Raw genomic sequence first — 12,958 nt, 5'->3', positions numbered from 1 at the left:
TACCACACCCTTATCTGAGCACGCAACCTGGCAGGCCGCGCCCCCTCCTGAACCGTACCAGGCCACATACCCTCAACATGGGGAGGGTGCTTTGGGGTGCCCCCCAAAACACCTTGTCCCCATGTTGATGGGGAGAGGGGCCTCATCCCCACAACCCTTGCCCGGTGGTTGTGGGGGTTTGCGGGCGGGGGGCTTATCAGAATCTGGAAGCCCCCTTTAACAAAGAGGACTCCCAGATCCTGGCCCCCCTGTGTGAAATGGTAATGGGGTACATTGTACTCCTACCATTTCACCCAAAAAAGTGACAAAAAAGGTAAAAAAAACACGCACACAGCTTGGCACAAGTCCTTTAATAAAAAAAAAAAATTCCAGCGATGTAATCCTTCTACGATCCATGCATGATACAGCCACCTACATAGGTGGCGCCCGGCAGACTGACGCGCGACTTGGATGACAGTTCTTAAATAACCGAGGGGGGGCCACCTGTGACATGGACGGGTGACCCCGCCCCCTCTGACGCAAGTGGAAATGCCAGGGTTACCCAGTGACATGTACGAGTGACCCTGCCCCCTCTGATGCGTCACGAGAAACCCCCGTTGCATCAGAGGGGGCGGGGTCACCTGTACATGTCACTGGTAACCCTGGAATTTCCCCTTGCATCAGATGGGGGCGGGGTCACCCGTCCACGTCACAGGTGGCCCCGCCCTCGGTTATTTAAGAACTGTCATCCAAGTCGCGTGTCATTCTGCCAGGCGCCTCCTATGTAGGTGGCTGTATCGTTCGTGGATCGTTTGTAGAAGGATTACATTGCTGGAATTTTTTTTTTTATTAAAGGACTTGTGTAAAGCTGTGTGTGTGTGTTTTTTTTTTTACTTTTTTGTCACTTTTTTTGGTGAAATTATAGGAGTATAATGTATGCCACTACCATTTTACACAGGGGGGCCAGCATCTGGCAGTCCCCTTTGTTAAAGGGGGCTTCCAGATTCCGATAAGCCCCCCGCCCGCAGACCCCCACAAGCACCAGGCAAGGGTTGTGGGAATGAGGCCCTTCTCCCCATCAACATGGGGACAAGGTGATTTGGGGGCACCCCAAAGCACCCTCCCAATGTTGAGGGCATGTGGCCTGGTACGGTTCAGGAGGGAGGGGCGCTCTCTCGTCCCCCCCCTTTTTCTGCGGCCTCCTAGGTTGCGTGCTCAGATAAGGGTCTTGTATGGATTTTTGGGGGGAACCCCACGCCATTTTTTAAAAAATTTTGGTGTGGGGTTCCCCTTAAAATCCATGCCAGACCTGCAGGGTCTGGTATAGATTTTGAGGGGGACCCCTATGCTATTTTTTTTTTTTTAATTTGGCGCAGGGTTCCCCTTAATATCCATACCAGACCTGAAGGGCCTGGTAATGGAATTTGGGGGGACCCCCACGCAAATCTTTTTTAAAATTTTGGTTCGGGGTTCCCCTTAATATTCATACCAGACCCAAAGGGCCTGGTAATGGACTGGGAGGAATCCATGCCATTTTTTTTCGTATTGCGGGACCCGTCAATTCATTAATAGCCACGAGTATTTTTAAATTACTTATTTACTTTCGAAATGTAATTTTGCTCTTGGACTGTTCTAAACACGGGAAACATGCGCTACTTTACAGGCATACTATAGACACCCCCCAGGTAAGAAATTTAAAGGAATATTTCACTTTTATTGTTTCACTTTAAGCATTATTAAAAGCACTGCTCCTGAAAAAACGTCCCTTTTTAAAACTTTTCCTGCATTGATCCATGTCCCCTGGGGCAGGACCCGGGTCCCCAAACACTTTTTATGACAAAAACTTGCATATAAGCCTTTAAAATTAGCACTTTCGATTTTTCATGTTCTAGTCCTCATAGACTTTAACGGTGTTCACGTGTTTGAACAAATTTTTTGCCTGTTCGCATGTTCTGGATGCGAACCGAACCGGGGAGGTTTTCGGCCCATCCCTAACCACCAATATGTTCCTGAAGAGGAAGGGTTAACTGCACTCGGAAGGCTTGCCGTTCCATGGGCAAGAAGTGATGCAGGGAAGGACGCTCAGGCTGTAAGGTGACGGAGAACTCCGTCTGTGGTACCGGGGCCGGTGAGTGTGGAGATAGGGGTGCAGAGGAAACTCCTGCCGGCTACAGCGGTGTCCAGAGCTGGCCTCTACGGTCCCCAAGCTGGGGACTGAGATGATGTCCGTCAGTGCAGTGCAGTGGAGCCGGGACGGAGGAGACGGGGATGCCTGACGACAAAGCGCAGGCACGCGAAACATGTCAGCTACGGCAACCCCTCAGCTTGCGGTCCATCTCTGTTGATTCGGTCTCTGCACCCGGAAGAGCGCTGACGTCACACATACGTCTCTGCACATGCACAGCCACGTCCGTCTCCTTCATCCCAGCTCCACTGCACTGCACTGACGGACATCATCTCAGTCAGCAGCCCAGTTCGGGGACCATAGAGGCCAGCTCTGGATTTCCCTCTGCTCCCCCATCTCCACACTCACCGGCCGAGGTACCACAGGCGGAGTTCTCCGTCACCTTACCTCATTGGAGCCTGAGCGTCCTTCCCCTGCATGACTTCTTGCCCGTGGAACGGCGAGTGCAATAAAGTGCTTTTTTAAAATTGAATCCAAGGTGTACATATATTTATATGTGAATACACATATGGACACATATATTTTGACTTTTTTCCCCATAGAGTGCTGCCTGTGTTTTTGTATTACTGTACATGGAGCCAGGGACATCACCAGTGCATGCGCTCTGAAGGAATGGCCACCCAGGCCTGCTCTTTCAGAGCCCTGTGCCGTGAACTGTGACATCATCGCAGCTCCGGCCAGTCACACAGTCAGAGTCTGCAAACCCAGAAGGAATACAGGTGAAGATGGAAGCGCCTGCAAGCTCTTACATCTCGGGGAAGGGCTTCGTTTTAAGGTAAGTTTAACATAATGTGCTAGAATGTGATGTAGGGTACAAAAAAAAATAAAAGTCTGGTGGTTTACTAGCACTTTAAGGTTTAGTTGTCCTTCGTTGAAATCCAGACACCCCAAACAGAGCACATTTTACAATCACACACAACAGAGAAGAATAATAGGAAGCTGTCAGTAATGGAAACAGCAAAGGTTATAAAATCATTAAAGTCTATCTGATCCACATCACAAACACAACACTACTACAACCACAAGTAATAGTCCGGAGTGGGAGACGTCTTCAGATAATTCTATACACACAGCTCAGCTCTGATATAGAGCAGGATAATAATCACACACACACTCCCCAAATTTTTGAGATGGGAATGAGGGACACCTACCGGCAAAAGTATGCCGGCATAGGACACACCCCTTACCACGACCTCTTAAAGGAGAATTGTACAAAAAAACAAGATTGGTTAAACCCACAAGTGCTTTTTTTACCACTACTATTCCTTTACATTGGCTTTTGGGAACTTACAAATGCAGCAATTTAGAAATCAGATGAAAGGTTTAGCACTGTAAAAAACTTTTTGATAGATAAAAAGTGCATTTTATATACAACTCTATAGATCAGACCAAAATGAGGGACAATGGAGGAGGAATGAGGGACAGAGGGACATTGCTCCAAATCAGGGACGGTCCCTCGAAATCAGGGCCAGTTGGGAGCTATGATCACCTATCAGCAGACTTACCTGGATGGTAATGTTGGGGGGTAATGGAGTCCGGGTTGGCCGGTGTCACAGATCACTGGTACGGCAGCAGTCGCTGTTCTCCCCGGAGAGCTCGGGGGAAATGAACCTTCTCCTGGGTGAACGATAAAAGAATGTTTCTGATAATAACCAAAAGGAAACTACATTCTCTACATAATACGTTCTCTTTAGGCTGTATCATGACCCCGCCCTTTTCACAATGATGCATGTAGAGTTGTCAATCCTCTGCTACTATTTTTAATAACAAATCTTGGAGACATTTATCCTCGGGTCGGAGCACATTTTTTAATGACAACTTTAAATATCAACTGTACTAGTTCACAATGGGCGTTTCAGTCATATTTCAAGGGTAAGTTCACCTTTGCAGAAAAAAATAATAAATGCACATCCTGCATGTTTGCTGAAATAAATGTGCATTTATTTTTTTTTTTCCTTCAGCATTACACCATCAATCAGTACATCATGGATAAAATGTGGGCTCCTGCAGAAGTGTCCCCCGGCTTTCCTCCCGTACCTCTGTACAGACTCTGTTTGAAAGCTGGAGGACATGTCTGCGGACTACAAGAGCGCTCATCACACAACACATTGAATCTACATTCCGAAAATGTTTATGACCGGTTTGTCCAGCTCAGAGATGTTTTCTTTGTTGCATTCATAGAAAAGTTCTTTATCTACCCTAAAGGTTCTCTAGAAACTTCCTTGTCAGGATTTAAAGTGGATGTAAACCAGAATTTTTTTTTTTTTTTATCATACTGTAGAGTATAAGAGTTCCTATCATTTGAGCCCAGTCTTGCCACACAGAGTTAATCCATTTCTGAGCAATCCTCTTTTATTGTTCAGTGAGATAAATCTTGACAAACTGAGAAAAACTTTGTAAAAATCCTCCCCCTTGCTGTGAGTGACAGGTGATTTACATATCTCGTGCATTAGCCTAAGACACAGGCATTATTTTTTAATTCCCTCCCACTCCTTTTTTCTGCTGCTCTGCAAGGATTGGCTGTTCCACACCTCACCATGATTGGGCATGCTGAAGTCATGTGGTTACTTTCCTGTCTTTTCACTGGATGTTAGAGATCATAGCAGAAGTGTAGAGGTGTAGAGTGTAGAGGTGGGCGGGGAGTCTACTGACATCATGACTCCACCCACCGAGCTCCAGACCCACCCACAGAATCTGCTGTTTTTCGGGTCTCATAACAGACAGAGGGGAGACATTTGACAGGTAAAGATACATGCAGGAGGCATGTATATCCTTATAGATAACCCCTATGGCAGTAGTTTAGAAAGGATGACATTGGGTTTACATCCACTTTAACCTAAAAAATACACTGTATTACCAAAAGTATTGGGACACCTGTCTTTATACGCACATGAACTTTAATGGCATCCCAGTCTTAGTCTGTAGGGTTAAATATTGAGTTGGCCCACCCTTTGCAGCTATAACAGCTTCAACTCTTCTGGGAAGGCCATCCATAAGGTTTAGGAGTGTGTCTATGGGAAGGTTTGACCATTCTTCCAGAAGCCCATTTGTGAGGTCAGGCACTGATGTTGGACGAGAAGGCCTGGCTCACAGTCGCCACTCTAATTCATCCTTATCGGGTTGAGGTGCAAGCCAGTCAAGTTTCTCCACCCCAAACTAGCTCATCCATGTCTTTATGGACCTTGCTTTGTGCACTGGTCCATATCATTTGGTGGAGGGGGGATTATGGTGTGGGGGTTGTTTTTCAGGGGTTGGGCTTGACCCCCTAGTTCCAGTGAAGGGAACTCTTAAGGCGTCAGCATATCAAGACATTTTGGATAATTTCATGCTCCCAACTTTGTGAGAACAGTTTGGGGATGGCCCCTTCCTGTTGGATGAATGAATGAATGATTTGTAAAGCGCTGCAAATGCGAACTGAATCGCCCCAAGGCGCTAAATGTGTTTTGTGTCTGAGCAGATTCTTAGAATAGGCAGGTCTTGAGTTTTTTCCTGAAGGCCAGATGGTTTTCTTCCATGCGGATGTGAGTCGGAAGAGTGTTCCATAGCCGAGGCCCCTGGGCTGCCAATCTTCGTTCTCCCCTTGCTTTGTAGCGGTATTTGGGAATGAGGAGGAGGTTTTGGTTAGATGATCGCAGATTGCGATTGGGTGTGTAGTGTTTTATTTTCTCTCTGAGGTATTGAGGGGCGTTACCTTGTATGCATTTGTGGGTGAGGCAGAGGGTCTTGAATGTGATCCGATTCTTTACGGTTAGCCAATGTAGGCTCCTCAGGGATGGGGAAATGGACTCCCAGGGTTTTTTTTTCCTGTTAGCAGTCTTGCCGCCACGTTTTGGATGGCCTGTAGGCGCGCAAGCTGATATTGGGGTAATCCTGTGTAGAGCGAGTTTGAATAGTCAAGTTGGGAATTGATGATTGTTCCAACTACTGCTGCTTTGTCCTCTGCTGGGATGAAGGCAGGCGGAGGAGATGGTGAGATCCGCTAACTACTGATCCTATTTGTGCATCCATTGTCATTTCTGAGTCAAAGATAACTTCGAGACTCTTGGCTTTGGTGCTCGGAGAGATGGTCTGTCCAAAGATGGTGGCAGGTGTCCATGGAGTCTTGGTTTTAGGATTTTGGTTAGCGTGTAGGAGCAGAAGTTCTGTTTTTGACCCGTTGAGTTCCAACATGACTGCGCACCAGTGCACAAAGCAAGGTCCCTAAAGACATGAATGAGCGAGTTTGGGGTGGAGGAACTTGGCTGACCTTCACAGAGTCCTGATCTCAACCCGATAGAACACCTTTGGGGTGATTTAGAGTGCAGACTGCGAGCCAGGCCTTCTCTTCCAACATCAATGCCTGACCTCACAAATGCTCTTCTGAAAGAATGTTCAAACATTCCCATAGACACACTCCTAAACCTTGTGGACAGCTTTCCCTGAAGAGTTGAAGCTGTTTTAGCTGCAAAGGGTGGGCCAACTCAATATTAAACCCTACGGGCTAAGACTGAGATGCCATTAAAGTTCTAGCATGTGTAAAGGCAGGAGTCTCAACACTTTTGGTAATATAGTGCATCTGCAGTAAGGGAAACAGAAAGTGAAACCTGATTTCTATTCAGCATGTGCAAGCTGCGCTACGCCTTGTTAATGGTCCCATAGTCTTCTGTGACCTGTGATGTGTCCCAGAGGACTGCGGGGAAAGGAAGGGCACTGAACTTCCATTTCAGATCACCACAGAAATCTAAGCCAGAAGTGGGAGCGGGTACCTATCAAAACCAGGTCCCTGCTCCCCCCCTCCCCACCAAAACATGCTAAATGTGACAGTGTAGGGGGGGAGGGTGCAAATAAGTGGAGCTTCCCCTTTTGGGTGGACCTTTGCTTTAAATGCTTTCTTGATTAGTGCAAGTGTGCACTGTACAGATTTCAGCTGCAGACTTAATAATGACCAGCAGGTGGTGGGAACTCGAGACTTCCAGGTGACATGAAGACAATACCTTTCCATGGTAGTTTCTATTGATTTAACTACCTTCTGTTGTTCAGTGGATGTGCGGTGTCACCAGGGATGACAGCCAACTACCAGGCGGGACAGATGCTAAAGAGGTCCACAGGGGGGCGTGGTCTGGTGCCACTCCAAGATGGACGTGTAGATCTGTAGCTCCCGTCCATGAGGTCCGGCATCTTCAGCTTTCCAGCTCTCTAGTCTCCCCTACTATGGTGAGAACATCCCGCAGCGCCTCGGCTACCCGGTCCCAATCTCCACGGAGCCAAGAAACCCAGGGTGACAGACACATTCCCGAGATCTTCCGATCCCGGCCTAGGGGAAGGATGGAGGCCTCACAGTCAGCCTCCGCAAGCACGGCGTTTTCCCCGAGTGACAGCCCCCACCGCTCCGGAGCCCAGAGCCCGTCAGATATGGGGACAGAACAGAGACAACCGCCGGCTGTCAGCCTGGATGACTTACACAGCGTGGCTGCGGATATAAAAAACACTCTTATGGTGGCCATTTCGGACATGCGGTCTGACCTCTAGGCCATGTCAATTAGAATGGAGGAGGTAGAGATGACACAGACACGCCAGGATGCAGCTTTATGCCATGTACAGCAAATAACTGAATCTCATGCAGTTCACCTGAGAGACATTAACCGACACATGGAAGATCTCGATAACCGCGGGAGACGCCGCAACCTCCGCCTAAGAGGGATCCCTGAATCAATCGATCCCAATCAACTGCCTCAAACAGTGACATCCATATTTAATGAGCTACTCGAGAGGCCCCAGGACACTCCAGTGGCTTTTGAACGTATCCACAGAGCACTACGCCCGAGGGGAAGAGATACAGATCCCCCTAGAGATACGGTTTGTTGCCTCAATGATTTCCCCCTTAAGGAAGAAATTTTGTGAGCATCCAGAAGTCGCAATCAACTTTCTTTCCAAGGCTCAAGCATCAAGATATACCAAGATCTTTCAAATATCACTTTGCAAAGAAGGCGCGAACTGAGACCGTTACTAGACATACTAAGAGCCAGATCGATTGTGTATCGTTGGAAGTTTCCTTTTGGCCTCTCAGCAACACACATGGGTCGCACAGCGCTTCTCAGGGTTCCAGAGGACCTAGAACACTTCTGTTCCACCCTGGACTTGCCAGTAGTTGCACTACCTGATTGGTATAGCGATTTCCGCCTACCACAAATGCAAAGAGCCACATCAATGGATGGCATCGCAGAAGCCGGCAACTTTAACCTTGGCCGTCGCCGCCCTCACCCAGCGCCCCATCACTCTCCGCTGAGAGATCCAGGAGTGCCACGGAATGGCAGCCCCATGGCCTCCCCTGCACACCGCAGGGCCCGCATCACCTAAACGGAGCACCCATGCCTGCTTTAATGGGTTTTTCTTCTTTTCCTTTTTTTTTTTTTTTTTTTTTTTTGTTGTTTCGTTCTCACTTTCTGGTTTATCGAAGCTACCTGACACAGGAAGGATGACATCGAGTCCTACGCTCCCCTCGGCTGTACACCCTCAGAGCCTGTGAGAGACCAACGGACCTGTTACCAGACACTGCGACAGCACCTTGGAATTCCTGATGACATCTCTATTTAAGTTCCAGAAGACATATCCACATAGTGCCTTATCTTTATCTCCACAACTCAGCCAGAAGGGAACATTGTCATTGCAATCACCCCACGCAGAGAGAGGACACACTCCCCAGCTGTTGTTCTACCCACCTTTTCTCCCGCCCTTTACTCATGAAACCGACTCTGATCCTCCACTAATCACCTTGCCCGACTAAAGGAGTTACAGCTTGGAACTTACCCTCTCACTGAATCAACAGGAAGAGAGACGTATTAATATCCAACAGATGTCATACCGACTCTGGATCCCAATTTACGACAACACGATCAAGAAACTTTCTTTGGATCCCCCTCTGAAGACATCTGCAGTATCTCAATACCCACCTACAACTCCCTCCTTCCTCTCCCTCCTTCCTCACTCTTTCTCTTGCCTCTTCCTTATCTCCCCTTTTCCTACCATACCACCTTCTTCCAACTCATACTATATCACGTCAACCCTACTGCAACTCTCCCCTTATCACACTTACTTTGCCTTCCGTTGTGTCTCTCTCAAGTAACGCACTCAAATGTCCTCATAGTATATTTATTGTACAAGCATTCACCCTTCCTCTTTCTCCTCTTATAGATATCTCTATCATATCAAATCGCTTGAACCAAGAGCTGAGGAGAGCTAACTGGGAGCCGAGAGGGACGTGCTCAGGTAAGAAGGACAAAACACTACAACCAACCATTATACACATAAGGCCCAGAGGAGTAAAACTATCCTCCTGATTCACACTTAAAGCACACCCTTATTCCCGTTTCCAGGGGATCAAACACAGGGTACGTCTCATTAGATCGCAGTTGAGCACGTCCCCCTCGGTCCTGGAGATGCTCTGTATAAGTTTCTCTTCTTCTCTCACAGGTATGCACGCATTGCAGTTAATACTGTTATTTCATTACCTCTCTGGTAGGGTCGTACCTGCAAGCTATCTCATAGCCTATACCTTCTATTCCACCCTGTGTCAGGTAGACCAGACAGTTTACCCTCAGTTAATAGTTTCAATAGTTTCAATATTTTCAATATCAAGAATGAATAAAACATCCGAGATCTTTACCACTCAAAGGTATAGTGGTAATCTCTAGTTTAGGATGTACCTTGACCTATTCAACACTCCTCAACCACATGACACCTACACATGACCCATACGTCAGTAAGAACTCTCCCCCTGCAATAATAACAAATAGACCCCCAATGACAATAAGATCTCTGGCACCTCACGGACTTTACACACCCATCATCCTCCTCCATTCTCCCCAAACCTATAACACACTCCCTCACCATAGTAAGAAATCATACACTTTTTGTCGGGAACATTCAAGAGACAACTTCATATCTCTCTAGAAACCCTGACATGATACACAGGAAAATTTACACTTAGCCCCGATGATCTCAATGGGACACGGGACTCACTCCCTTGGTTGACCGTCACTTGCCACCCCCACCACCAGCGGACTCAGGTAGATACCGCTGACCCAAACCGGTTCCCCGCAGGCTCTGTAAGTGGGACTGCAGGTCAATCCCCACAACCGGTATATCTCCCAGATTGCCATCTTCATTTCCAACATCCACACTCCTCACCCGATAATACCCTTACTACCCACCCTCCTCCACATATCACTACTCCCCTCCCCCCCACTACATTTTTTATCTTCCATATCCATCCCCCGTCTCTGACTTCCCTGCTGCTAAACAATAAACTAGGTAGCTTATACCCAGGCTAGCTGACAATGGCACACCGCCAAACATCACCCGCTAAGCTCTCCTTGAAAATAATTTCTTTCAATGTGAAAGGATTAAACATACCTGAAAAGCGCTCGCAGTTGCTAGCCCATGTGCGAAGCGCAAAGGCAGATGTGGTTTTCCTTCAAGAGACCCACTTTGACGGAAACAATATACCTAAACTGACGAACCATTCTTTCCCCCACCACTTTCATGCCACAGCCCCAACCTCAAAAACTAAAGGAGTTTCCATACTCCTCTCCAAAAACGTACCCTTGCAAGTTACAGACACTCTTCTAGACGATCAAGGCAGATTCATCTTCCTTAAAGGCACGTTTAAAAATAGACCGATCACTCTTGCAAACTTATATAGCCCCAACACTGCCCAAGTCCCCTTTTTCAAAACAGTGATAGAGAAACTAGCAGCCTTCCAGGAAGGCCTCTTAGTCTTGGTGGGCGATTTCAATGTCCCCTTAGATCCTTTAATTGACACTTCCACAGGCAAATCTCATTTACCATACAGGGCCCTGAAACAAATCAAGGGTTGCCTCCAAGAACTTTCTCTCCATGATGCATGGCGCATCCTCCACCCAAAAGACAAAGACTTTACCTTTTTTTCCGCTCCCCACAACAAATATTCTCGCATTGATTATCTATTTCTTTCACAACAAGACCTCTCGACTCTGACTGCGGCAACTATAGACCCCATGATAATGTCGGACCACCATCCCATCTCCATGACTCTTACCTTTCCTGACATGCACCACAGAACGTACATTTGGAAATTAGACCCTACCCTCCTAACAGACGCAATACATGTACAGGAGATCCGTTCCTGCTTAAAGGACTATTTCATCGACAATGACACCCCAGACACGTCTCCCCAGACACAATGGGAAGCTCACAAATGTGTCATACGAGGCAAACTGATATCACTAGCTGCATCTATCAAAAGGGCGAAGAAAGCTACACTATCCAACTTATTTGCTAAACTGAAAAAACTTGAGACCCTACATAAACATACTCTAGCTCAACAAACACACTCCGAACTAACGGAGATATGCACACTTATTAAGGAGGAGTTACATCTCAATCTCAAAAAAAGATTCATCTTGTCTCACAAACTCTTCTACGAATTTGGGAACAAGAGTGGCCACCTACTCGCACGGGCCCTCCGTAAGAAACAAAACAATAACACAATCCATCAGTTACATTCTGCTAAGGGACATCCCCTCACGCACAATGAAGACATAGCTAAGGAATTTGAAACATATTATGCTTCCCTTTACGACTTGCGTACCTCTGCACATGACTCGACCCCAGCACCCCAAAGGACTATGAACATTGACGTGTTCCTAGAGCAATATGCCCCAGGGAAAATACCCCAAGAAACAATAGCATCCCTTGACTTACCGATTTCTCCCGTGGAATGGGAACAGGCAGTTAAACAGCTTAAACCTGGAAAGAGCCCGGGACCTGACGGTCTCCCAGCGGTATACTACAAGACATTCTTAAGTACTCTCCAAACCCCCTTTCTTAAGACCTTTAATTCACTCTCCCCTACAAACCCTCTTACAAAGGGAATGTTGGAGGCCCACATTGTGGTCATCCCCAAAGAAGGAAAAGACCCCTCCCAAACAGGAAATTACAGACCAATTTCACTATTAAATGTGGACATAAAAATATTTTCCAAGATATTAGCCAACAGATTGCTAGCCATATTGCCTTCCATAATCTCCCAAGATCAAGTTGGTTTCGTCCCTGGACGTGAAGCCAGGGACAACACCATCAAAGCAATTAATCTACACCACATGATGTCCCAAACAAAACAAAAGGGCTTTTTCTTGTCACTAGACGCGGAGAAGGCGTTTGACAGAGTGTCCTGGGAATACATGTCGGCGGTTTTACGAGCCATAGGCCTGGGACTGAAGTTGATTGGGCTGATCCTATCATTATACGGCAACCCCTCGGCTAAAGTAAGGGTCAGTGGCACTCTGTAAACGCCTTCCCTATCCGCAATGGAACCAGACAGGGATGCCCCCTGTCACCTATTCTCTTTGTACTCACCCTCGAACCCTTCCTCCGCAAACTCACAATTAACCCAGACATAAAGGGAATAAGGTCTCCGAAGAAGGAGTACAAATATGCTGCCTACGCAAATGATATATTACTGTTCCTCACACAACCACTGACCACTCTGCCAATACTATTATCCGAATTCAAGCTCTTCCAGACCTTATCCAACTTAAAGATCAACTTCACCAAATCTTTCGCCCTAAATATATCACTACCCCAATGTCAAGTAGATCAATGCAAGGAAAATTTCCCCTTCCTTTGGAAACATGACTCGATCACATATCTGGGAACTCAAATCCCTTCCAAAATCTCTGATTTATATGCCAAAAATTTCCTCCCCCTTCTAAATAAACTAACTTCAGATCTCAAAACCTGGAACAAACCGATCTTCTCATGGTTTGGTAGAGCGGC

At 47.0% G+C, this 12,958-nt stretch overlaps 1 protein-coding gene across 2 annotated transcripts in view; it reads right to left on the bottom strand.

Annotated features, from left to right (window-relative positions):
* Positions 1-12,958, bottom strand: part of LOC141133756 (nuclear factor 7, ovary-like) — a 64,276-nt gene that overhangs the window by 17,926 nt on the left and 33,392 nt on the right. For both annotated transcript variants that reach the window (XM_073623295.1, XM_073623297.1), the window contains exon 2: positions 3,670-3,781. The gene's annotated coding sequence lies outside the window, so the exon portion shown is untranslated. The remainder of the gene's footprint in view (positions 1-3,669; positions 3,782-12,958) is intronic.

This window comes from Aquarana catesbeiana, linkage group LG03, assembly GCF_042186555.1.
Source record: "Aquarana catesbeiana isolate 2022-GZ linkage group LG03, ASM4218655v1, whole genome shotgun sequence".
Classification (NCBI taxonomy): domain Eukaryota; kingdom Metazoa; phylum Chordata; class Amphibia; order Anura; family Ranidae; genus Aquarana; species Aquarana catesbeiana.
This window is presented reverse-complemented; position numbering and strand designations above follow the sequence as displayed.